This window comes from Schistocerca americana, chromosome 3, assembly GCF_021461395.2.
Source record: "Schistocerca americana isolate TAMUIC-IGC-003095 chromosome 3, iqSchAmer2.1, whole genome shotgun sequence".
Taxonomy (NCBI): domain Eukaryota; kingdom Metazoa; phylum Arthropoda; class Insecta; order Orthoptera; family Acrididae; genus Schistocerca; species Schistocerca americana.
This window is the reverse complement of record NC_060121.1, coordinates 827,065,843-827,093,608: the sequence shown is the minus strand read 5'-3', so window position 1 is coordinate 827,093,608 and position 27,766 is coordinate 827,065,843. Positions and strand designations below refer to the sequence as shown.

General features: G+C 42.5%; 1 long non-coding RNA gene and 1 other non-coding gene across 2 annotated transcripts in view; one reads left to right on the top strand and one right to left on the bottom strand.

Annotated features, from left to right (window-relative positions):
• Nucleotides 1–27,766, bottom strand: part of LOC124607344 — a 977,175-nt gene that overhangs the window by 435,572 nt on the left and 513,837 nt on the right. The gene's annotated exons all lie outside the window — the stretch shown is intronic.
• Trnaa-agc lies at nt 7,072–7,144 on the top strand. The gene has a single exon. It is a non-coding gene; the product is annotated as a tRNA-Ala (tRNA).

The window sequence follows — 27,766 nt, the reverse complement described above, 5'->3', positions numbered from 1 at the left end:
TGCCTGTACCGTGATTGTTTTTCAACATAGTCCCATCAACGACTTGCTTCTTAATATGTGACCATTATGTTGTTAATTAGGCCTTTATTATCGTTGATTTGTAGCAGGACGACCTCTTTCCTTATTCAATCCAACTGTAACACCACATTGCAAAACCTTCTGTCCATTTCATTTCTGCCATTCTCAATGACCATGCTTCACACCCACCAAGAGCTGTCCTCCAAAAATAGCTTTTCATACACATTTTTACGGTCTCAAAGATTATACAAGGCACTTCCAGAGGATTCGTTTCATTTCACAAGACTATATTTGCTAGAAGAATTTACAATTACGTTTAAAACTACTCGTTTATTTTTCAAGAATTTTCAATGCGACCTCCACCAGACGAACGACAAGCATACAGACGATAGTGAAACTCTCCTGATACTTTTGCGAGCTTGTCTGGATCTTTTGCATTCGAGGCTTTTCCATGTATCCTAGCAATTCACCCAGAGTTGTTGAAAGGGACCGCACATAAACCAATTCTTTCACACAGACCAGAAGATAAAGTCACATATCGTGATATGAAGCGACTCTGGAGGCCATTAGCGCAACGGCACTGCTGGTACCATCGTTGAATACTTAGACACCAAAGAGATACTTTGCCGTGTTCCCTACGAAAGTCACGCAGTACAGCTTTAGATGGCATGCTCCTATTAAAATGGACAACGCAAAGCAGCTTTTGTTGATGTGTTGTAGCCATCTTGATCAGCACCTTCTAAGAAACGAAAGTCTGATCACGTAGTGCGTGACATCACAACACGGGGTCGTACGTAGTCAACAGAAGCTTATAAACATTAGCACTGCATGCTATTTATCGTACTTGAGCTTGTTCGTTAGTGTAATTACTACGTGATTGAACATGAATTGTTTTTGATCACTTTGTGTGTTCGGTCAACCTGTGAGGTTCTTCCTCTGCCGTTTCGTTGTTTTATGCCGAACTATAGAAGAAATTACGAAACAGGTCCAAAAATTGATTTATTTAAATTTCTGGACACTGAAGCAATGAGGAAGAAATAGTTATCAAGAATTCATAGGACTAATGTATTGTAGTGTATTGTATGTTAACCGGGGGCCTAGAAATGATTCATAGGAATAACTTCATTCTTTCTTCAATTTCAAGAGTGACTTTTTGTTTTTGTTTTTTGAAGTTTCTAAAAGAAATTGATTTAGTGACGAAGAGAACAGTTCATCGTGATTCGTTTTGTTGACCTGACGACCCCTCCTCTCATATTAGCTTGCTTACGTTACGTAAATTCGGTATTCCGTGGGAGCAAGTAGTAGAAATTTGTATAAATCTGACACTTTAACGTCCTGCGAAGCTTTCTTCAATATCATTAACTCCTTACATTCACATGCCATAAACATCCTCTTCAGTGTTTGTTGCTAGTAATACAAATCGGTTTATGATGTAGTGTGGTATACATAGAATATAAGTAACTTCAACATGGACTGGTTGTAGTGTTCAGTTCTCTTTCCTGCTGCAAAAACTTTCAGTAAACCACTTGTCGAAATTTCGTATAGGTCTACACAGTATATAAAAACGCAGTTGAGAGTACCGTAGCTATCGTATTAGTAAATTTCCAATAAATAAAGCTATTTGAATCAAACATATGTTCCAAATCCATGTTCTTAATTCAAGGAGTGACACTAAGAGTGAAAAATACTTCCGCTCTTACAATGCAGAAACAATTATCTTCTTTAGAAATATCGATAGAGGTCCACAAAACGAAAAAAGCCACAGTAGGTGTATATAGCAAATGTAGACAGATGTTTTGATATTTTATTGAGTTTATAGTCCGGTAGACGACAAAATAAAAAACATGTCAACACATGTGTAAAAAGTTACTTCTATAACTTATCAGTTTTTCTGCAAATTGTCTTAATTCCTGGGTCTGAATTTCAGATACATGTAAGCGCCCTACACAATTACATTGTTTGAAAATAAACATACCCATAATTTTATTATTTTGTTTCGAACCCATTCAAAACTACTCAGCAATAAGTTACAAATACAACAGTAATGTCATTTCAAGGAAGAAATATTGCTGTTGTATAAATCATCGGTGAGTTCAACTCGATTTCTTCGCGAATTTCTTTTCTCCGCGTCCGTTTACGGAATAGACTACACTGACGCCGGCGCGCCTGCCTCGGACTACGTGCGATGACGTCACAGGGCAGTGCTAAGAGTTTCTTTCCTTTTTTAGAAGGTGCTGTCTCGACTCTACGCACCTTGGGTAATGAATGAGCGAGCGAACAAATGGTCTAGCTGCATCACGGACAACTCTGCTGCCGACCACATGAAACAGGGATTTCTAGAAAGTAAGTTTCGATTGGTCGCGAATTGAAAACTGAAGTGAAAATCCGATGAAGGTTTGCAGAGATGTGTTGGGTAGTGTCTACATTATACCCGTCGACCGTGTCATGTGGCACTTTGCAGTTCTGAACGCACAGTGAGCACTTCGAGATGTCTAGAGAGTAGAGTCTCCGCCAAGTACGGCTGCCTACCGAGAGATTTCGCCTGTTTTCATTCAACCCTACATAACGTAAAGTCATGTACGTCTTTTTTCATGAGAATTTTCGGCCGAACACTGCAGGTGCTAGGAAGACGCTCCTGCTGCGTTTTCGCTGGGAAGTGTTTGGTCACCCATCATACATCCCGGACGTGATCCCTCTGATTTTTGTCCCTGCCAAAATGAACCACTGACTATGTAGACAAAATTTTGGCACAGACAACGAGATTCAGACCAGCGTAGAGAACTGTGGAAAGCGCAAGTGGCTGCCTTCTATAGGCGGATACGCCCTAGACCGGTGAAGGCCAACAAACGACCAGATTCGGCCGAACGTTAGCCACCGATGCATTAGCGTTCTGATTCTCATCCACACCAAACGAAGGGCTTGGGGCCAAGGGATTAGGGCATGTGGAATCGCAATTGGCGCTGATAAATTGTCGATGTTGTTCCTGTTCTGTTATTGTTATAAGGTAGCGTTTTAATTACAATTTCACCGGCCGATAGTATAAGGGAAGAAGATGATTAAGCAGCCGTCGTATGTCCAGCTGTTATTTTACTGCAAGAAGCCGATCATGAGGCAAAGAAGAAGAACAAACAACGATAGTGGACGACCTCTCTTTTAAAACTAAGGAACAGTGTGGTAAGACAAAAAAAAATGGTTCAAATGGCTCTGAGAACTATGGGACTTAACGTCTGAGGTCATCAGTCCCCTAGAACATAGAATTACTTAAACCTAACTAACCTAAGGACATCACACACATCCATGCCCGAGGCAGGATTCGAACCTGCGACCGTAGCGGTCACGCGGTTCCACACGGAAGCGCCTAGAACCGCACAGCCACACCGGCCGGCGTGGTAAGACAAAATTTATGTCTAACTTAACGCTGCATTCGAGTATGGCCTATTTCACTTTTTTTTCGAATGAAAGCTACAGATTTAGAATGGCTATTGAATTGTGTAGTTCTTGAAATTTTCGAAGACAACGCCTCTTTTAGGAGATCTGATACTCTGCAGGAAGTTAATAGTTTCTCCGAGTTTTGTTTTGTTTCTCTTGTTCTCTTGGTAGTTCAGGGCGAAAAGGCGTCACTTTCTAACAACTGAGTTGCTGCCCTCCAAGAGTCTAGTCTTTTCCGTTTGTTTTTACAATCGCAGTTCGTAGAAGCCCATAAACATTCCCGTTCACGATAACTATCAGATTTAATGCTGTCTCCATATTCCAGTCCATACTCCATTATTTTTAAACCAATAAATACACACCCTTAACGAGAGCAGGCATTGCCTGTAGGCGAAAGAGCGACTGTTGAAATTAAGTTTTCCAGGACAGCCACAAGTCGCACTTAGTAAGTTTTATTGACTGGCTTCGCTCTTTAACCGCCAACTACTGTACTTTAAAATGTAATTTCCAGAGTTTCTGATCATGCTCTTATTAAATTAAACAGCGAAACCTTTCAATAAAACATACTAAGTGTGACTTGTAGCAACTCTGAAAAATTGAAATACACACCCCTTCTAGAGACACAACAAATCGCTACTGAACCAACTAACATTCGACCCGACATCCACCATCCGCCAACGCTTGCATATAACCGTCAGCAGACAGAACTGCAACCAAAGCCTACCGCTGCTTTGGCTAAGATTTGCCTCGTGTACACATTAAGCAAATCTCGTTCAACGAAGTGGTTGGGTGTCGTTCGTTCGCCTTCGTTGGCCTAACGAGTATGCGTATTACGATAGGTTAATGAAAAGTTGATACAACGCTACGGAAATGTTTAAGTCGGAGCGGGGGCTATCTAGATAAATAGCTGGCAGTTGTAACTGAAAGGCTGCAAATAAACATCTGATTTTCACTGCGGTTTCAATTTCACGACCGGTCGGAATTTACTTTCCAGACAATCCTCGTGCATTCATCTGCAAGATATGGCCTCGTGGAGCGGTCTGGCCGCGTTGAATACACTGGCTCTCGTCAGATTGCAGAAATTAAGCGACGTCGGACATGGCCAGTTCTTGGATGGGAAACGGCTTGAGTATATCACGTGCTGCTTTATATTTGCTTTTGCATCAAACAGAATGAGAGTTGGTGGCATCGAGTTCCTCTTCGTTACGCTTTGCGCATATGTCCTCGATTAAATTCCAAACCTCTCCGCATTGTCTCGTGATGTAAGGGCATATGAGACTGTTGGTGGACTGTTGCTAGTGATTCATCAGTCGAATGTAGACTGTAAGTTCGGAATCCCCGTTGGTGGCTTTAGACTGGTGTAAGATACGTGTGGGCATCAGGTTCCACCTTCTCCATCCTTTCGTCTTTTTCCGGCACAAACATGATAGCACACTAGACACCCGCCCAGACACCTACACCTACACTTACCTGATATACAATTATCTCACTTCACGAAGTAAAGGTGGCATTTTGCGCAAAGGACAGGAAAACTTTTCTAATTAGACGGCTAAACCTGTCCTTCGAGTTCTCCCAGTGAACAGTGTCATGCATATCCTCCTATTTCCATCTATTGTACTATAATTTTTTTTCTTATTTTGTTACCTGATGATATGACATTTCTGTGTCTATATATATTGTAATTGTTTTACTATTTGTATACATGTATTTATGCATTTATGTCGATGTATAATTGTTTGTTTTTTAAATACTATTTGTATTTTTACGCTGGGTCTTGCCTAGGGAAAACTATGCTATCGAACGATTACATCGATAGGTCGTGTGGAGAACCGAAGTGTTTAGGATCTTTGGTAGTGTTAACTCCGCCGCGTGGAGCGCGGGCAGAGCGGAGTCTGACGGGAGTAGGGCGGTGGAGCAGGCGTGTTGAGTGACGCTCCTGCGAGTTGCCGCGCTTCCGGCGTTTGGCAGCATGTAATTGCACTCGACTTGCTATGATAGTTTCTGGCACGGTGTCGCGGACGGGCAACATTAGCTGGCACACATCAAGAGCCCGTTTCACCTGGTGACCGTGTCGAGAAGGAGGTGCGCCCACATCCAGCTTCTACAACAGCAACGGCCGAAATAAGTGATTATCACCACATCCTCGATCGACGACTTCAAACCTTCAATCAACCAACAAAGAAGACTGAAAGCACGTAAAGTTTTAGAACTGTATGGCAGACCTCAGCTTTTCAAACTATTCCATTACTATTACTAAAATACAGCAACTTAGCATGAACCTTTGTTGCTCATTGTCCCAATTGCATTACCAAGCAGGGTCCCATCCTTTTCTGGAATGAACTCGAGTGTCGTTAAAATTCAAACGCTAGCATTAAAGTAATATCATTCGATTTCACCGCTTTAATTTCAAAGTTCAGTTAGGGTATTCATAGCTGGCTACAATATTGAGATTACACAAGCAGAAATTAAAAGTGCGAGTTCTGTTGCCATATTTTAGCTTACCTGTGACTGTAGCTCAGCATGGTACGTACTAAATTTTACTATTGTTAATTGTCCAGAATCATTTAATTCAAGTTCAAAGTTAAATCTCTTATTTCTAAATTGCGTAGATTCAAGTAGCTTTTGAAATGATTGTTGTAGTAACCCAAGACTAACCTTATTTCATTGAATTTCGTAGTGCTTCAGAAACAAAGTTTACTATTAATTTCAGTCAGTAAATTAACTTTCAACTTTCCGGTTTTATTAATTCTTTTGCTAAATTAAGTCAGAGTGTAGCGAAATTTATTACTTCTGACAAACATTCAGTTTTCACACAACACGTGTCAACCTTCAGTTGCCACACTTTTAGTACTAATTATATGTGCAATAACCTTTCTTTTTCAGTTGTTATAGTAGTTTGTCCATAGGACTGGCGACCATAAATTTCCCCAAATCTCAAATATCTAATTAACGGCAGTTAATTGTTAACACGACCGCACATTTGCTTTCTTTATTAACTTTACCCATTTTCAAAATTAATTTCCACCAGTTTCATTTAAATTTTTCCTTTCATTTAGATGTAACCCTTTCCTCCCTCTTTATCGACAGATTAATTTCGGTGACGATTGCTTCTCCCAAATTTCCATTAGGTACATGTGGTTTAATTTTTACTGTCATTAAGGTCGATAAGTAAGGGGGAGTTTACAAACTGGGTGAATCCTTCTGAGACAGCCTGTAATTTTAGATGGTATAAACCGATCCGCTCTACAGAAACTCCTCTTGGCTTGATCAATCCTTGCTGCTGTGCCCTTCTTCCATCTCTTTTCTTGATCTCTTCTTCCGACATAGCAAAAATATAATTCAGATGTTACTTGTATAAATATGGAACATTTGCTTCTTCACTGTACCCCTGTGCCGCCACAGCGCTGATCATACATATGTTGAAAGATGCCTGTCTGTGGCCACCTCGTTGTGACGTATGCTGCGGTTACAGCGACCGCCGACTAGCCTCTGCCGCGTGCGGCTTGATCCAGTCCCGCGGTCGGGCGCGGCGTGCTGGAAGGCGGCCAGCGAGGGCCGAGAGAAAGTGGACCGCCCTCGCCCTACTAACGCTACTACTTGTGGCGGACAAAGCTGCCTTGCACTGGGGGCGTAGCTCAGATGGTAGAGCGCTCGCTTAGCATGTGAGAGGTACCGGGATCGATACCCGGCGCCTCCAGAACTATTTTATTTTTTACCCATTCTCACAAAAAATATAGACTCCCCTCGTTGAGTGAAATGCAGTGACAGAATTTATTTAATACGTAACTTTGATTTCGAAATTTCTGTACTCAATCTTAATACATTCTATCTACAATATTTGCCAATGATTTGCCTTCGTCTTTGGTAATTTTGCCTTTACCTATGGCAGAATTGTTTTATAATTCCCCCTCAGGTTTAATGTTATTTCAGGAGGAGGAGGAGGAAGAAGAAGAAGAAGAAGAAGAAGAAGAAGAAGAAGAAGAAGAAGAAGAAGAAGGGGAAGGGGAAGAAGAAGAAGAAGAAGGGGAAGGGGAAGAAGAAGAAGAAGGGGAAGGGGAAGAAGAAGAAGGGGAAGGGGAAGAAGAAGAAGGGGAAGGGGAAGAAGAAGAAGGGGAAGAAGAAGAAGGGGAAGAAGAAGAAGGGGAAGAAGAAGAAGGGGAAGAAGAAGAAGGGGAAGAAGGGGAAGAAGGGGAAGAAGAAGAAGGGGAAGAAGGGGAAGAAGGGGAAGAAGAAGAAGGGGAAGAAGGGGAAGAAGAAGAAGGGGAAGAAGGGGAAGGGGAAGAAGAAGAAGGGGAAGGGGAAGAAGAAGAGGGGGGAAGAAGAAGAGGGGGGAAGAAGAAGAGGGGGGAAGAAGAAGAGGGGGGAAGAAGAAGAAGAAGAAGAAGAAGAAGAAGAAGAGGGGGGAAGAAGAAGAAGAGGGGGGAAGAAGAAGAAGAGGGGGGAAGAAGAAGAAGAGGGGGGAAGAAGAAGAAGAGGGGGGAAGAAGAAGAAGAGGGGGGAAGAAGAAGAAGAGGGGGGAAGAAGAAGAAGAGGGGGGAAGAAGAAGAAGAGGGGGGAAGAAGAAGAAGAAGAGGAGGAGGAGGAGGAGGAGGAGGAGGAGGAGGAGAAGGAGGAGGAGGAGGAGGAATGTGTATGTAAATTGAAAAGTCGCACTGAGTCTTGAATTTCACGTTAAACTCTGAGTCTCCACTACAGGAGCCCTGGTATTTCTAATCTCCCTAAATCTGAAATTAGACAATACCTCCAAACATGATAATTACAAAATAAGATTAAAATTTCTTCACTAATTCCAAAACGTTAGAGACATAAGAGTATGTGGAAAACCAATCTTCTGGATGCCATTGGGAGAATTGTTTCGTTTTTCCTTCGAAGTAGTTGACGAGAAAGCGAACCAGGACCTTCTGATGTGCATTTGAACTACAAATAAAACCATATTCGTGTTAGAAGGAAGCCCTCATGAACTGTTTGGTAGGAAGTGAAGCAGTTGATAGTGTTGCTCATAGAATAGTCTCAAGTCTAGCGTGAAATAACAACCGCGCAGACAGCTGTTTCGAAGAAAGTCGACTCTCTCAGTCGTAACATAAGGTCTAAACCCTTCAGCTGCGACTCACAGAGTGAAACGAGAAAATTTTAATTAATATTCATTAATTAAAACAGGAACTTTGTATGTGCAAAAGTTAGTTTCAGGTTCATATGCCCTAGATCAAATGCTTTCGTTCGATATTTATGGCAATAACAAGCTATCATATTTTCATTTCGGTAATATTATGGTAATGTTTGTTCTTCTATCGCTACATTGAATCCAGTTTGGTACAGTTCATTTCTTATAAACATGACTTGCAAACTAATATTATGAATTTCTGAATGAAAAACAAATTCATCTTTCAGACTAAATTAGCAACACGACATCAGTTTAAAATGGTTTAAATCATGTCATCATTCTGACATATAACTAAGAGACTCCAGCAATGCAGTCATGAGCAACAGGTTAAAAAAGCTGTCTCACCTAGCAACGTGTAGTAGTCAAAGGTAGACCCTCTAACTGTGCTGTACGATTTTCTTCTCTTGCGGCTTGTCTGTTCGTGTGACGATTTTCATTTTCGGTTAGCAACATAATTTTGTTGAGTCTGGATCATTGAGACAATGTCTATGTTTTGTTCAACTATTATAAACAAAGGTGCTACACAATTCACCTTCATTGTTTTTACACAAAGTTGGAGACACTAACAGAAACGACCTCGAAACATGTCGAGGAGCCATGGACCTGCATCCCTAGAAGTGACCACGAGGCGAAACAATTTAAAAGATAAGTATGGTATCGACAAAAGTTATGGCTCTGTGGACCTGTATGTTTGCATTCGTGATGAAGGGCCCAAAAAAGCATGTTAGTGAAGAATGAACCTGAGAGAAATCATAAGACATTCGAATGACTTGTATAAGCGCTAGTGAAGCTCAACAACTAATGCAACGAGAAGGTGTAATTTAGACGAGATGTGGGGCGGCGGGTGGAGTAATTGTTATATAAAATGTAGAATGTAATGTAGAAAAGATGCAGTTCCCGGCCGATGCACCATATGTGGGGCGGAAGGTGGATATATTTGTTATTAAATGTTTTGTATTTATTTAATGCTGTTGTTTGCCGTTCTCAACACTGGCTCTCTAACTACAATATTGGCAACCAGAAAGTGATTAGCAAAACGTGAAGCCTGTAATTAGAATTCCTAGTGCCCACTTCATCTGAGAAATACACTTATATCTACAGCTTATAGCTCTGAGGAATTAGGAGATTGTCTGGGATTCATAATCAGAAACCATTCTCTCTAAAAGGTTCACTATATTCTGAAAGTCACAGACCAAAAAAAGAATCCACACAATCCACCTACCAGAGCAGTTCAGAGTCTAATGCGCTGATGCAACTATAACTGTTCAAATTAAAGGTTTAAGTGAATGCTCGCCATAATTTGATGATAATGTTCATCAAACGCCACGCTAAATAATGGTAGAATGTCTATCCCGCGGCGGCACGTGAAAATATGACATACGCAAACTGTAGATAGCTCATTAGAGTCATCCCAGAATTAACACTTCACTCGAAAACGATTTCATGGTTACGCGTATCCCGATAACTTATTACGGCATCCGAGGCTGTTTATAGCAATGATACCGATGCGACGCGACTCCCGGCACAGATGGTGCGCTAATCAGCGTCTGGAGAGAATTGGGGCCCTTTTTCTCTCGCGCAGCGTTCTTATATATAAAACCGCGGTGCCGACGGCTAAGGTAACACCTGATCAAATCGGCTCTCCCGACTAGCCGCTGGGCTAGTAATGCACCACTTTAAGTTATCGAATAAATCATTGCTTCCTTTGGTGATGGTCGATGAAGCTCTCAATTTAAATGTGCAGTCAGCACACAGGTAAGTAATCATAATAAAAGTCTGACGTGGCTAAGTCAAATATTTTGGGCGAGAGAATTAATTTAATTACACTACACTCAGTAGACGAGCTCTGAACTTGCCCTTTGGAGATACGCTATCACTATAGTTTTATAGTTATTCAGTTGAAACTTCTCACATTTTTATAATTATAGCGGATCTCCCTTCTACTTAAATTTAAACATCCTAGCTTTATTTATTCGCCTACTTAATCTATCTTGCTTCCTTAGTTTTTAAGACAAAAACCAGAAAATCATGAATTTCAGCTAAAATTTTAATTTTTGAGATCCAGAATACTGTTTCTACTAAATTATTATGAAAAAGGAATCGAAATATAAATTTTTAAGTTTCTAGCTCTTTTCTGTTGCGTCAATGATTTTTAAAGAAAAACATCTAAATTTCGAAAATGGTTAAAGTTATTGAACTAATATTCAACACATATTGATTTAGTATTACTCCTGACATGCTAGAAACGTTTCAGGTTATTTACTTGATTTTTAAAGTATTGCGTAACATTTATGACGTCAGAGCTAGTTACAGCGGACTGGCTGGCACACAATGGAAAGACTGATGTGAATTTTATACTGCATGAGTAGGCTGCTTCCCTACAGAGGTGTCTGCAAACAGTTCTGTTCAAAACTCAGTTGTTATTTTGATCGTAGGTAAAAGGGGAGGTCCACGACGTGCAACACTGAATAATGGAGCGTATTCGAGTTCGAGTGCTTTCTTACAGTAAAGTCAGCGCTGTGGCTTACCTTTTTAACTATTCCTTCGCGCTGCACATGCTTTTGTTAGCTTTGCAGCGGGAAAATCCATCAGCGGCTTATGAGGAAAGCGTGACGCACCTGTGGAGAAAAGAAAAGTATTTCAGTTTGCAGTTTCATTGAATATTTCGCCCTGGTATAAAAACTACGAAAGCGCATCATTTTCGCTTTTGTTTTCTTTCAGTTTTCTGTCAGCATTTTTACTCTCTTGTGGAAACATCTTGTAAGTGGCCCGGCTGGAACAATGTTGGCATTCGAAATGAAGGTGTATATTACGACCATCGTGCTTAGAGCCATTTGAACCATTTGAACTAAGTTTCAGCAACACGCTGTAAGCTGCAGATATTTTCATGTATCGATAGTCTGCCTTTAAGAGTCACATTTGTTTCTTTGGTGGTCGATCGGTGGCAGTTGTCTCAAAAAGAGAGTATGTTCGGGTTCCCCGAAATAGAGTAACAAATCCCTGAGCCTTTCGTAGAAGCATGTAGAGGGGCGTAAAGACAAAAAGTATATTTCAGTAGTGAAGCCCAAATTATGTGGTGGTGCGTGTACATATGTGTCGCTTAATAGTGCAATAGAATCACTTCTCAGTGTCACATGGAAATAAAGAAGACCATACATAGATTTCGGGACTTAGCGGCCACGGTCAAGCCCAACCTAAAATGTGCGAATTTAAACTCGTATTGGAAGGTCTAATACAAAATGTAGTGGCGAAGACGAACCGAACATTGATTACTGGTAGAGCACTTAGAAGATGCAGCAAATCCACTAAATGAATTTCTTCGGTTATTCACCATGTTGCGGTGTGGAAATTGTGGCCTTCCCCTTCTAACTCTCTAATAGTAGTAATGTGTTCTGCATTTGGTCCACGCCGCCGTATGGGAAGCAAATTTACCCTCGTAATGGCCGCACCCAGTGGCATTTGAAGAAGGTAAAATAACTGCTTTTAGAGTTTTTATATGGTTTTAGACGATTTTTATGAGCGTCAGCAAATAAGAGTAGAAAGCACAAATTTGGTAGAGATCTGAAATGTATTCTATTCTCTTTACAGTTTGCAAATTTCAGCAAAAACAATATTTAGAATTTAGTGGAATCGGTATAGATTAACATCCTCTTGGATGCTAGTAAAACCTACACTTTTGAGATTGCAACATAATGTAGAATGTAGAAAAGTAATATAAATTACACACACTGCTGGTCGCCAACCGATCTTTAGTGATAAATAAGATTTTTTTGAGACAAGAACGCGTCCTGAAATATTTTTATTTTCTCAATGACCGCTTTCAGAAGGTCTACGTTGCTTAGACCGACAGATAATCTTTTTGTAGCATGGTAACCATTTTAATGTCAGTGTTTTGAAGACGTAGAACGTTGTATTTCAAAGTATACTTGATAATCGACGTAGTGGCTCACATACACCACCTGATGACCAATCGCGAAGTCAAATTGGCAGGATATGAACATCTTATCTCGAGCCGTTCAAGGTGTTCTATTTTTCCTGAACATGTGTGTATTATTTCCAGAAGGTATGTAAAATATTGTCATCTGGTCATTATGTTGTTGTTCAACTTGTATAGTGGTTGTACAGTTATGCAAATCTCATAGTAATGGTTTTCTCCTAATATATCGTAGATCCGAAGATGACAGCTCGACCTACGAACTGGTGAGACCTGAGTTTCTCCTGGCGTACACAAATTTCAATTAACTTCCGGGAATTCAGCCAGATAACACTTTCAGCGACTGCCGATATTTCGGCGGGAGAACACCCCGCCGTAATATCGGCAGTCGCTGAATGTGTTACCTGGCTGAATTCCCGGAAGTTATTTCAAAATACGTAATTGGTGATTGAGAAAATAAAAATATTTCAACACGCGATCTTTCCCGCAAAAATTCTTATTTATCACTAGAAAATAATGATGTGGTGTGGTTTATGGCAGTCCCAAATATTTCATTCACAAACCACAATAGGTTGATCCTTTCAGAGGCTGCAAGCTTTATTTTGCAAGATAGTGTCATGCCTTTTATTAGGCTTTACTCATGAAATAATCACCATACAATAAAAAACTCCCAAATGGATAAACCTGTGGTAAATTTTAATACTCATAATTGGTACGGTTACTAGACGCAGCAGTGTGCACTCACTCTTCAGAACTGTGTTCCCTTCACTGGCAAACACTGCGAAAGAAACCTGCCCCTGTGGAGTGCGAATAAAGGAGTCGCGTCCGTTCGTCGAAATAGTCTCCATATCGCTTTGCGCTCAACCACGGATGTGATAAAAGTTAGTTAACTGCTCGTTGTGTCTATTATATGGTTTTAATTTCTGTACGGTAATGTAACAGACGAGTGTAGTAATCCGAACTGCTTACTGGCCGTTTTCTGCAGTGCCATTCGTGTTAAATGCAGCGTGGCAAATGGAGTATTTTTCATATGATGAACTGATACAGGACATTAAGAGAGTCTGATGAACTGCACTTGCTTTCATAAAGTAAGACGAACAGTTCATGCCTGAATAATCTAGTGTGTGGTAAATTCTGAATTTGTGGTAAGCTTCTATGGAACCAAACTGCTGAGGGCATCGGTCCCTAGACTTACACACTATTTAATCTACCTTAAACTAACTTACGCTAAGGAAAGTACACACACACCCATGCCCGAAGGGAGGACTTGAATCTCCGACGGGGGAAGTCGCACGAACGGTGACAGAATGCCTCAGACCTCACGGCTACCCCGCGGGAGTAATTTTATTTGTTTTTATATTTTGATCTTGATTGTTTTTGAAGTTGACAGCAAGATGATGGAAACTTGATTCTCGAAACGCGTTACTGTGGATTCTAATCCTAATATTAATGGTTGTATGTTAGAATATTTATAACCATAAAAGATATGTTGTTTGAATGCAGGGTCTCTACAGAGTAGAGAGAGAGTAACTGTTATACGGCGAAGAGAGTACGGTAATGGTTGGAATTATCCTCTAACCCGTATGTTACCAAGCCCGTTCTCTGTGGCATCTAGCAGATAACGACCGACCGACAGGATAAATTCAAAACTGCAAAAGATGATGGGGCCGGAAGATATGCTATGCATGTGGTGAATATGATATCAGCGCTGTTTCCCTCAGTGCAATCGTCCGTACATCTGTGACCTGGGAAGCAGATGTTCCGTCTGATTACAGTTGGCAGCCGAGCGTTCGACGTTTGTTCGGGCAATGGGCGTGGGCGGGCCTGAATGCAGCTCTCATTATTGTTCCATTCTGCACAGTACGGCACATTAATATGCGGCCGAGATTCGTATGCAAATGAAATTAAAAATTCCATTCCTCTCACTCTGTGACGTGTCATCAACGCCCGCAGATATTGGAAAGAAGGAGCGTTGGTTGAACCATGGGTCGTGATGCCGGGAATTGTCGTTCGGACATCGGGGTCAACGATATGGCGTGATAGATAGCATGATTGACAACAATTGCCAAACAAATTTCAAATAGTGTTACCTGATTCTTCCGACGTTGCTGGGTAGAACAACTTCACTTTTATAAATGTAAAACCCAAATTATGAACATTCTACAATGAGAGTTGCCCATTTTTCAAGTTACAAGACCATTGTCACACAATGACTATCATACCATTGTCACACAATGACTATCATCGTCAGGGACTATATGTGATAAAATATGAAGGGAATATGTCAGAAAACATTAAGACTAAACATTCCAAAAAAAGCTAGTGTTTTCTCTCTCTCTCTCTCTCTCTCTCTCTCTCTCTCTCTCTCTGTGTGTGTGTGTGTGTGTGTGTGTGTGTGTGTGTGTGTGTGTGTGTGTGTGTGCGCTTACGCGTGCTGAAAGCGAAGAAATACATAGATGTGTTTGACGTGTGGCCGCCACTTAATATCTGAAGATGCTCGAATGAAACATGTCAATAAATTATACAGTTATATGCGACTGCGACTGCTCTGTAATTTTTATATCTCTTATAACTGCAACATAAACGGCAGGTTTAAAGGTGTATGTATGAGCAAATAATCTTGATCATGCAGAGCACCAAAGCTGGTACTAATGTTAATTATTAATGAAAACCGCATCTGCTCTATTATTATATACAGGTTGTTACAAAAGTGTACGGCCACACTTTCAGGAAACATTCCTCACACTCAAAGAAAGAAAATATGTTATGTGGACATGTGTCCGGAAACGCTGACTTTCCATGTTAGAGCTCATTTTATTACTTCTCTTCAAATCACATTAATCATGGAATGGAAACACACACCAACAGAACGTACCAGCGTGACTTCAAACACTTTGTTACAGGAAATGTTCAAAATGTCCTCCGTTAGCGAGGATAGATGCATCCACCCTCCGTCGCATGGAATCCCTGATGCGCTGATGCAGCCCTGGAGAATGGCGTATTGTATCACAGCCGTCCACAATACGAGCACGAAAAGTCTCTACAATTGGTACCGGGATTGCGTAGACAAGAGCTTTCAAATGCCCCCATAATTGAAAGTCAAGAGGCTTGATGTCAGGAGAGCGTGGAGGCCATGGAATTGGTCCGCCTCTACATATCCATCGGTCACCGAATCTGTTGTTGAGAAGTGTACGAACAGGAGCTCCATCGTGCATGAACCACATGTTGTGTCGTACTTGTAAAGGAACATGTTCTAGCAGCACAGGTAGTATACAGAATGACAATGACATCGCCAGAATAATACGCAATCCCGATGACTGGAACACAATAAGCAGCGTAGCCGATATTGTATCGAACACTCTGCACGAAGAATACAAACGCCAAAAGCCATATGGAAGGAGGCGTTTTCTTTTTTTTGTCGTCAGTCTACTGACTGGTTTGATGCGGCCCGCCACGAATTCCTTTCCTGTGCTAACATCTTCATCTCAGAGTAGCACTTGCAACCTACGTCCTCAATTATTTGCTTGACGTATTCCAATCTCTGTCTTCCTCTACAGTTTTTGCCCTCTACAGCTCCCTTTAGTACCATGGAAGTCATTCCCTCATGTATAAGCAGATGTACTATCATCCTGTCCCATCTCCTTCTCAGTGTTTTCCACATATTCCTTTCCTCTCCGATTCTGCGTAGAACCTCCTCATTCCTTACCTTATCAGTCCACCTAATTTTCAACATTCGTCTATAGCACCACATCTCAAATGATTCGATTCTCTTCTGTTCCGGTTTTCCCACAGTCCATGTTTCACTACCATACAATGCTGTACTCAAAAGGTACATCCTCAGAAATTTCTTCCTCCAATTAAGGCCGGTATTTGATATTAGTAGACTTCTCTTGGCCAGAAATGTCTTTTTTGCCATAGCGAGTCTGCTTTTGATGTCCTCCTTGCTCCGTCCGTCATTGGTTATTTTACTGCCTAGGTGGCAGAATTCTTTAACTTCATTGACTTCGTGACCATCAATCCTGATGTTAAGTTTCTCGCTGTTCTCATTTCTACTACTTCTCATTACCCTCGTCTTTCTCCGATTTACTCTCAGACCATACTGTGTACTCATTAGACCGTTCATTCCGTTCAGCTGATCATTTAATTCTTCTTCACTTTCACTTAGGATAGCAATGTCATCAGTGAATCGTATCATTGATATCCTTTCACCTTGTATTTTAATTCCACTCCTGAACCTTTCTTTTATTTCCATCATTGCTTCCTCGATGTACTGATTGAAGAGTAGGGGCGAAAGGCTACAGCCTTGTCTTACACCCTTCTTAATACGAGCACTTCGTTCTTGATCGTCCACTCTTACTATTCCCTCTTGGTTGTTGTACATATTGTATATGACCCGTCTCTCCCTATAGCTTACCCCTACTTTTTTCAGAATCTCGAACAGCTTGCACCATTTTATATTGTCGAACGCTTTTTCCAGGTCGACAAATCCTATGAAAGTGTCTTGATTTTTCTTTAGCCTTGCTTCCATTATCAGCCGTAACGTCAGAATTGCCTCTCTCGTCCCTTTACTTTTCCTAAAGCCAAACTGCTCGTCACCTAGCGCATTCTCAATTTTCTTTTCCATTCTTCTGTATATTATTCTTGTAAGCAGCTTCGATGCATGAGCTGTTAAGCTGATTGTGCGATAATTCTCGCACTTGTCAGCTCTTGCCGTCTTCGGAATTGTGTGGATGATGCTTTTCCGAAAGTCAGATGGTATGTCGCCAGACTCATATATTCTACACACCAATGTGAATAGTCGTTTTTTTGCCACTTCCCCCAATGATTTTAGAAATTCTGATGGAATGTTATCTATCCCTTCTGCCTTATTTGACCGTAAGTCCTCCAAAGCTCTTTTAAATTCCGATTCTAATACTGGATCCCCTATCTCTTCTAAATCGACTCCTGTTTCTTCTTCTATCACATCAGACAAATCTTCACCCTCATAGAGACTTTCAATGTATTCTTTCCACCTATCTGCTCTCTCCTCTGCATTTAACAGTGGAATTCCCGTTGCACTCTTAATGTTACCACCGTTGCTTTTAATGTCACCAAAGGTTGTTTTGACTTTCCTGTGTTCTTCCGACAATCATATCTTTTTCGATGTCTTCACATTTTTCCTGCAGCCATTTCGTCTTAGCTTCCCTGCACTTCCTATTTATTTCATTCCTCAGCGACTTGTGTTCCTGATTTTCCCGGGACATGTTTTTACTTCCTCCTTTCATCAATCAACTGAAGTATTTCTTCTGTTACCCATGGTTTCTTCGCAGCTACCTTCTTTGTACCTATGTTTTCCTTCCCAACTTCTGTGATGGCCCTTTCTAGAGATGTCCATTCCTCTTCAACTGCACTGCCTACTGCGCTATTCCTTATTGCTTTATCTATAGCGTTAGAGAACTTCAAATGTATCTCGTCATTCCTTAGTACTTCCGTATCCCACTTCTTTGCGTATTGATTACCCCTGACTAATTTCATGAACTTCAGCCTACTCTTCATCACTACTATATTGTGATCGGAGTCTATATCTGCTCCTGGGTACGCCTTACATTCCAGTATCTGATTTCGGAATCTCTGTCTGACCATGATGTAATCTAATTGAAATCTTCCCGTATATCCCGGCCTTTTCCAAGTATACCTCCTCCTCTTGTGATTCTTGAACAGGGTATTCGATATTACTAGCTGAAACTTGTTACAGAACTCAATTAGTCTTTCTCCCCTTTCATTCCTTCCCCCAAGCTCATTTTCTCCTGTAACCTTTTCTTCTACTCCTTCCCCTACAACTTCATTCCAGTCGCCCATGACTTTTAGATTTTCGTCCCACTTTACATACTGCATTACCCTTTCAATATCCTCATACACTTTCTCTATCTGTTCATCTTCAGCTTGCGACGTCGATATGTATACCTGAACTATCGTTGTCGGTGTTGGTCTGCTGTCGATTCTGAGTAGAACAACCCGGTCACTGAACTGTTCACAGTAACACACCCTCTGCCCTACCTTCCTATTCATAACGAATCCTACACCTGTTATACCATTTTCTGCTGCTGTTGATATTACCCGATAGTCATCTGACCAGAAATCCTCGTCTTCCTTCCACTTCACTTCACTGACCCTTACTATATCTAGATTGAGCCTTTGAATTTCCCTTTTCAGATTTTCTAGTTTCCCTGTCACGTTCAAGCTTCTGACATTCCACACCCCCGACTCGTAGAACGTTATCCTTTCGTTGATTATTCAATCTTTTTCTCATGGTAACCTCCCCTTTGGCAGTCCCCTCCCGGAGATCCGAATAGGGGACTATTCCGGAATCTTTTGCCAATGGAGAGATCATCATGACACTTCTTCAAATACAGGCCACATGTCCTGTGGATACACGTTACGTGTCTTTAATGCAGTGGTTTCCATTGCCTTCTGCATTCTCATGTCGTTGATCATTGCTGATTTTTCCGCGTTTAGGGGCAATTTCCCACCCCTAGGACAAGAGAGTGCCCTGAACCTCTATCCGCTCCTCCGCCCTCTTTGACAAGACCGTTGGCAGAATGAGGCTGACTTTTTATGCCGTAAGTCTTCGGCCGCCAATGCTGATTATTTATCAAAATTTGGGCAGTGGCGGGGATCCAAACCGGGACCGAAGACGTTTTGATTATGAATCAAAGACGCTACCCCTAGACCCCTAGACCTAGGTAGAGAATCCCGTATGAAATCATGATAACGTGCTTGATTGAGCGTAGGTGGAAGAACATGGGGCCCAATCAAGACATCACCAACAATGCCTGCCCAAACGTTCACAGAAAATCTGTGTTGATGACGTGATTGCACAATTGCGTGCGGATTCTCGTCAGCCCACACATGTTGATTGTGAAAATTTACAATTTGATCACGTTGGAATGAAGCCTCATCCGCAAAGAGAATATTTGCACTGAAATGAAGATTGACACATTGTTGGATGAACCATTCGCAGAAGTGTACCCGTGGAGGCCAATCAGCTGCTGATAGTGCCTGCCCACGCTGTACATGGTACGGAAACAACTGGTTCTCCCATAGCACTCTCCATACAGTGAAGTGGTCAACGTTACCTTGTACAGCAGCAACTTCTTTGACGTTGACATTATGGTTATCGTCAACTGCACGAAGAATTGCCTCGTCCATTGCAGGTGTCCTCGTCATTCTAGGTCTTCCCCAGTCGCGAATCATAGGCTGGAATGTTCCGTGCTCCCTAAGACGCCGATCGATTGCTTCGAACGTCTTACTGTCGGGATACCTTCGTCCTGGAAATCTGTCTCGATACAAACGTACCGCGCCACGGCTATTGCCCCGTGCTAATCCATACATCAAATGGGCATCTGCCAACTCCGCATTTGTAAACATTGCACTGACTGCAAAACCACGTTCGTGATGAACACTAACCTGTTGATGCTACGTACTGATGTGCTTGATGCTAGTACTGTAGAGCAATGAGTCGCATGTCAACACAAGCCTCGAAGTCAACATTACCTTCCTTCAATTGGGCCAACTGGCGGTGAATCGAGGAAGTACAGTACATACTGACGAAACTAAAATGAGCTCTAACATGGAAATTAAGCGTTTCCGGACACATGTCCACCTAACATCTTGTCTTTATTTGTGTGTGAGGAATGTTTCCTGAAAGTTTGGTCGTACCTTTTTGTAACACCCTGTATTTATTGTGTTACGACCGTACCGGCCGCTGTGGCCCCGCGGTTGTAGGCGCTTCAATCCGGAACTGCACTGCTGCTACGGTCGCAGGTTCGGATCCTACCTCGGGCATGGATGTGGGTGATGTCCTTAGGTTAGTTGGGTTGAAGTAGTTCTAAGTCTAGGGGACTGATGACCTCAGATGTTAAGTCCCGTAGTGCTTGGAGCCATTTGAAATATTTGTTACGACCGGTTTCGTTCTCTGAATATTTTCGGATTGCCTGCAGTTAACCGAAACAGGAAACTTGGCTAAAGCTACGACATAAGAAGGTCGTTCAATAAGTAATGCCCCATATTATTTCAAAAATCTATTAATATACATAGACAATCGTCATAGTTTGTGTTTCACATTTGATGTTTGTTTTTGTGCGCCGGTGAAGTTTCGAACCGTTCTGACAGATGGCAGAGCCGTAGTACAGCGTCAAAATGGCGTCTACGTACGACTCACGTTACATGCAGCGTGCTGTTACTGAATTCTTGCGTGCAGAAAAAGAAACCGTGGTGAACACCCACAAACTTTGTGTGTAGTGTATGGCGATGGTGCAGTTGATAGGAGTACAGGTAAAGAAAGTTGTAGTCCCAGGAAATGCAGAAACAGAGCTCCATGATCAGACAAGCTCGGGACGTCCTATCACAGCCACTGCTCATACACGCTGGATCGTACGGATGCCGATATTCGCGGTGCCGACCGGCGCATCACAACTGGACAATTGGATCTAAAGTTGTGGGGCAGCATTGGAAGTGCGTCTGCAATGATCGAGACTCTCAGATATTCAAAGAGGTGCTCACGATGGGCTCCATGAATGCTCACAGCGGACCACAAGATTCAAGAACAGGCCATTTCATCTAAATTGTTGGAGCGTTTTGAGACCAACGAAGAGGCCAATCTGTTATACGTTGAAGATGACGAGAGTGTCAGTCACAGAGTGAAAACATGGCTACGCCTACGGAAAAGAGCTTTCACCAGCGGGGAAAACGTGCTCTTCCACAACGTTGGCGAAAGGCCATAGAACGTGATGGAGACTACGTAGAAAAATAGGACATGGATAAGACATGTTGATGTATATTGTCACCAAACTCCGAGTCTTAACAATAAATATGTTCTGAGAAAAAAAAATGTGGAGCAATACTTATTGAACGACCCACGTATTAAAGAATAAAACAGACAACTCACACTGACAACAGCCTTGCACCAAATCCTCACTGAGTTGTGCGTAAGTCATGTCATAAACAGTGTGGTTATCGCATGTAATGTTACAGACCGATTCCAAGTAGACTCATCGTAAATATTCTGCAGACCGCCTGGTGAAATACAGCGAGTGGACACGGCTTGCTAGGTTCAGTAAACTGCCAGCCTGGCCACTCCACGACAGATGTAACCTTGTAAACCTAGTATTTATCCTCTGTCGACTGTGCGATCATAGTCGTGACAAAACCTTAAATGCGCAGCTGATGTTAAATAGTGCACAATTAATCCAAATAATGAACAAAACAAAAGTTGACGACACAGTTAAAAAGTGGAAATGGGAATCACTACCGGAATTGTACATTTTTGATTTCTACCGCTGAATGTGCCACTACTAATAACTGGAAAAAGTTGAGAGCACCCTAGAAGCCACCTTGTACTTCAAAACACCTCTACTAGGTTTGCTAGTGTGTAACTTCCTTTGTTCGTGACATGAGAAACGCGAGTCTGACCGCGGTGATGACTGTGTTACAACATGCTTCTCACACGGTTTCCTACAAACAACCAGCTATGTTGCATATTACTTCATTTCAGTTGTTTAAAATGTGAATCTTTTGTGTCCACTGCTTTACAAGAAAAGGAAACGCAAGAGTAGAAACATAAAGAATACAGAATTCAAGGAAAGTTATATGCGACAAACATAGGGGCTGCTGTTGTTCAGAAAGAAACACTGCAACGTGAGGTAAGTTGTAAAGGGTTGAAATTTACCTGCATGTTGTGTAGCATGATGAAATAAAATAAAATATGACGTCGTTTTGAGGTTCAAACTGCATGAACTTCCAATACTACACTCACCTTCATAAATTAAGGATAACTGCAGAATGTGGTGACACACAACGCGGCGCTACACAAAACTGGCGCTAATAGCACAGGCACATAGGGAACACACATGACACAGATCTGTAAGTCCACGGTATTGATGATAAATTGAGAAAACCGTCCCGAAACACATGTGCTACAAAAGACACTGTTTCCTGCACATGTACCTCAACATCAATATAGGATATCATCACCATGCACACGTACACAGACCGCACAACAGGTTGGCATAATCTGGATCAGGTTGTCGACCAGCTGCAGGGGCATAGCCTCCCATTCTTGCACCAGTGCCTGTCGGAGCTCCTGAAGTGTCGTAGGGGTTTGAAGACGTGCAGCGATACGTCGACCAAGAGCATCCTAGACGTGCTCGATGGGGTTTAGGTCTGGAGAACAGGCAGGCCACTCCATTCACCTGATATCTTCTGTTTCAAGGTAATCCTCCAAGATGGCAGTTCGGTCGAGACGTGCGTTTCATCCATCAGGAGGAAGGTGGGACGCACTGCACTCCTGAAAAGGCTGACATACTGGTGCAAAATGACGTCCCGATACACCTGACCTGTTACAGTTCCTCTGTCAAAGACATGTAGGAGTGTACGTGCACCAATCATAATCCCACCCCACACCATCAAACCACGACCTCCACACAGGTTCCTTTCAAGAACATTGAGGGGTTGGTATCTGGTTCCTGGTTCACGCCAGATGAAAACCCGTCGAGAATCACTGTTCAGACTATACTTGGACTCTTCCGTGAACATAACCTGGGACCACTGTTCCAATGACCATGTACTGTATTATTGACACCAGGCTTTACGGGCTCTCCTGTGATCAGGGGTCAGTGGAATGCACCTTACAGGTCTCCGGGCGACAATGTCTGTTCAGTCGTCTGTAGACTGGGTGTCTGGAGACAACTGTTCCAGTGGCTGTGGTAAGGTCCCGAGCAAGGCTACCTACAGTACTCCGTGGCCGTCTGCGGGCACTAATAGTGAGATGTCGGTCTTGGCTCAAATGGCTCTGAGCACTATGGGACTTAACATCTATGGTCATCAGTGCCCTAGAACTTAGAACTACTTAAACCTAATTAACCTAAGGACATCACACAACACCCAGTCATCACGAGGTAGAGAAAATCCCTGACCCCGCCGGGAATCGAACCCGGAAACCCGGGCGTGGGAAGCGAGAACGCTACCGCACGACCACGAGCTGCGGACATGTCGGTCTTCTTGTGGTGTTGTACACTGTGGACTTTCTGTACTGTAGCACCAGCACACGTTTCCTGTCTGCTGGAATCGTTGCCATAATCTTGAGTTCACATTTTGTGGTACATGGAGGGCCCGTGCTATGACGTGCTGTGTTTGAGCAGCCTCCAGTCGCCCTAGTATTCTACACCGCATAACGTGATCAATATGTGTTCTTTGAGCAATTTTCAACACACAGTCACCATTAGCTCGTCTGAAAGCGTCTGCACACTTACTCACTGCACCGTACTCTGACATGCACCAACACACCTCTGCGTATGTGGACTGCTGCCAGCGCCACCGTGCGACGACCGCAGGTCAAATGCACCGCATTGTCATGCCCCGAGGTGATTTAAATCTGCAAACCGCCCACCAAAGCGTTGTTTCATCATGTATCAGCATTATCCTTAATATATGAGCATGAGTGTAGGGAATATTCCAGCATTTCATTGCCCTAAATAGTGAGCGTGGGAAAAAACAAGGACCTGTTAGTAGTGGTCAATTTTCTTAAGGTGAAATACAGGGAATTTTATTTCCCATTGGGTCAGTGATGTCGATACTGTATTCTTCGCTTCTGTTCTAAGTGAGGTGCTGCTGTGCACATTCAGCGATTTCTTGGACGTGAAACGTGGCACTTACATTACCAAATGTTTCATTTTTATGTTGTTGTAAATTCGAAACTTATTGCACTTTTGCTACACTTATTTATGTAAGACATTACAGATGATTTGAAGCTATAATAAAACTCATTTCTTTTGAATAAATTTTTTTGTAATTTGCATCTCATGGTTTCATCCTGTTTTCTGACAATCTAATTCCTGGCACCATTTCGGCGTTTCCCATTTCCAGCCTACAATAATTCACACTAACAAGGGGAAGGGAGACAGTGCTTATACCAAACTACATCTTCATTTGACACCTGTGAAAATCAGTTGAGAATTATGAGGTACAGTTGCAAAATAATTATGTAAGATACAACAGGAATGGTAATACAAAGACAATCGATCTTCGGTAACTACGTTATTAATGCATTATGATTGTTGTGTGAGGTCTCAGATTTTGCAGTTGTTCTTGATAGTTATTCACTTACTGTAAAAGCTGCCAAATGACGATGTAGTTTGGTATAAGAACTGTCACCTGTTTCCTTTTTATTGTGCAGAATTGTATTGTTAAATGCTATTCGTTTCTATTTCTCAACAGTTTGGATTAGTTGTGTACTCTATAGTATCACTTCTGCACTTAAGGTTTTGTCATTGTAACGATTATGATCGCACAGTAGACTGTCGCACTCGGCAGAGGTCAAATATTGTGTTTACTTGATCACCTCTGAGTGGCCTTCTGCGAGCAGTTTACTGTACACAGCAGGTCGTGTCTGCTCGCCACGTTTATGATCAACGTTTTTGAATTCGGTCTTTAACAATACATATGAAAAGCACTCCATTTATGTAGTGATTTTATCAGAACTCTTTGAGGTTTTAGTATACGACTATTTTAGTCGTTAAGGTGCAGCAGCCTTAACCCAGTTTCCTGTTTTGTTCAACAGCAGGAAACTTGAAGGTGTTCAGAGAACAAAATCGGCTAGAGCACAATAAATGTGTAATGAGACAGCTGAGGTGGTATCTACTAATCATTCTTGTTGTTGTGATCTTCAGTCCTGAGACTGGTTTGATGCAGCTCTCCATGCTACCCTATCCTGTGCAAGCTTCTTCATCTCCCAGTACTTACTGCAACCTACATCCTTCTGAATCTGCTTAGTGTATTCATCTCTTGGTCTCCCTCTACGATTTTTACCCTCCACGCTGCCCTCCAGTGCTAAATTTGTGGTCCCTTGATGCCTCAAAACATGTCCTACTAACGTGTCCCTTCTTCTTGTCAAGTTGTGCCACAAACTCCTCTTCTCCCCACTTCTATTCAATCATTAGTTATGTGATCTACCCATCTAATCTTCAGCATTCTTCTGTAGCACCACATTTCGAAAGCTTGTATTCTCTTCTTGTCCAAACTATTTATCGTCCATGTTTCACTTCCATACACGGCTACACTCCATACAAGTACTTTCAGAAACGACTTCCTGACATTTAAATCTGTACTCGATGTTAACAAATTTCTCTTCTTCAGAAACGCTTTCCTTGCCATTGCCAGTCTACATTTTATATCTTCTCCACTTCGACCATCATCGGTTATTTTGCTCCCCAAATAGCAAAACTCCTTTACTACTTTAAGTGTCTCATTTCCTAATCTAATTCCCTCAGCAACACCCGACTTAATTAGACTACATTCCTTTATCCTCGTTTTGCTTTTGTTGATGTTCATCTTATATCCTCCTTTCAAGACACTGTCCATTCCGTTCAACTGCTCTTCCAGGTCCTTTGCTGTCTCTGACAGAATTACAATGTCATCGGCGAAACTCAAAGTTTTTATTTCTTCTCCATGGATTTTAATTCCTACTCCGAACTTTTCTTTTGTTTCCTTAGTGCTTGCTCAATATACAGATTGAATAACACCGGGGAGAGGCTACAACCCTGTCTCCCACCCTTCCCAACCACTGCTTCCCTTTCATGCCCCTCGACTCTTATAACTGCTATCTGGTTTCTGTACAAATTGTAAATAACCATTCGCTCCCTGTATTTTACCCCTGCCACCTTTAGAATTTGAAAGAGAGTATTCCAGGCAACATTGTGAAAAGCTTTCTGTAAGTCTACAAATGCTAGAAACGTAGGTTTGCCTCTCCTTAATCGTTCTTCTAAGATAAGTCGTAAGGTCAGTATTGCCTCACGTGTTCCAACATTTCTACGGAATCCAAACTGATCTTCCCCGAGGTCAGCTTCTATCAGTTTTTCCATTCATCTGTAAAGATTTCGCGTTAGTATTTTGCAGCTGTGACTCATTAAACTGATAGTTCGATAATTTTCACATCTGTGAACACCTGGTTTTTTTGGGATTGGAATTATTATATTCTTATTGAAGTCTGAGGGTATTTCGCCTATCTCATACATGTTGCTCACCAGATGGTAGAGTTTTGTCAGGACTGGCTCTTCCAAGGCCGTCAGTAGTTCTAATGGAATGTTGTCTACTCCCGGGGCTTTGTTTCGACTCAGGTCTTTCAGTGCTCTGTCAAACTCTTCACGCAGTATCGTATCTCCCATTTCATCTTCATCTACATCCTCTTCCATTTCCATAATTTTGTCCTCAAGTACATCGCCCTTGTATAGATCCTCTATATACCCCTTCCACCTTTCTGCTTTCCCTTCTTTGCTTAGAACTGGAATCATTAACATATGAAAAAATTACGCTCAACGAAGAACACAATGTGCGGGGATGCTGGAGTGGAGGCTTAGCGGCGTGGCACAGGGCAGCTTACGGCTGCAGAGAGACGTTGTGGCAATCTGTAAACATCTAATTTTTATTTGTCTCAGGCGGTAGAGGTTTCCGTCATCCAGCTCTTAGTTCACTCGGCGGTTTGGTCGTTCTGCTTTGCTGAGGTCACAGCCCCGTCGCCCCTGGCCCAGTTGCGACAGCCACGGCGCGGCACGCTACCCGATCAGCGAACTCTCCGATGACGACAGTACGTCGGCCTCCAGTGACAAGTGGCTCTCGCTCCACGCCGACCCCTCGCCGCGACGGCAGAAGGTGGATGCTGGTGGGAGAATGTCCTCTGCAGCAGCCTGGATGCGACCCCCCTGCCTCTAGGCAGGGGTCGACCGTGTTGGTTGAAGGCCTGGCGTGGTCCGCTGCTGGCTGGCTGCGAGTCCCTTGCGGACTCAGAGGGTCGAACCGTGGCCCCGCCACAGACTGGAACTGTGATCCTCTGACGGAAGCGCCCGCGTACCACAGCACCGGCGTCCGAGAGAGCGGAGACACTGAAGACACTGGCACTACTTGGTTGTCCCCTGTTTATACTCGTCAGTGTGCATAAGTTTTGCGAATGCGTCTCTCCAACTCACGTACTAACACATATTAGGTTAGCATCAGTGCGCTGGTTTCGAAGGCGGTTTGCGGCGAGAGCTACTCACAGTCCCGCTGAGCACGCTGTTTCGGCAACTCTAGCGCCTATTTCCGCCCGGCATTCTTCGACACTTCCCGTTGCACACAGTTATTATCAACAAGCTCGCGCCTGACGTACGGGTACGGATGCAATCCACAGCCACAAATTCACACTAAAACTACCTTAT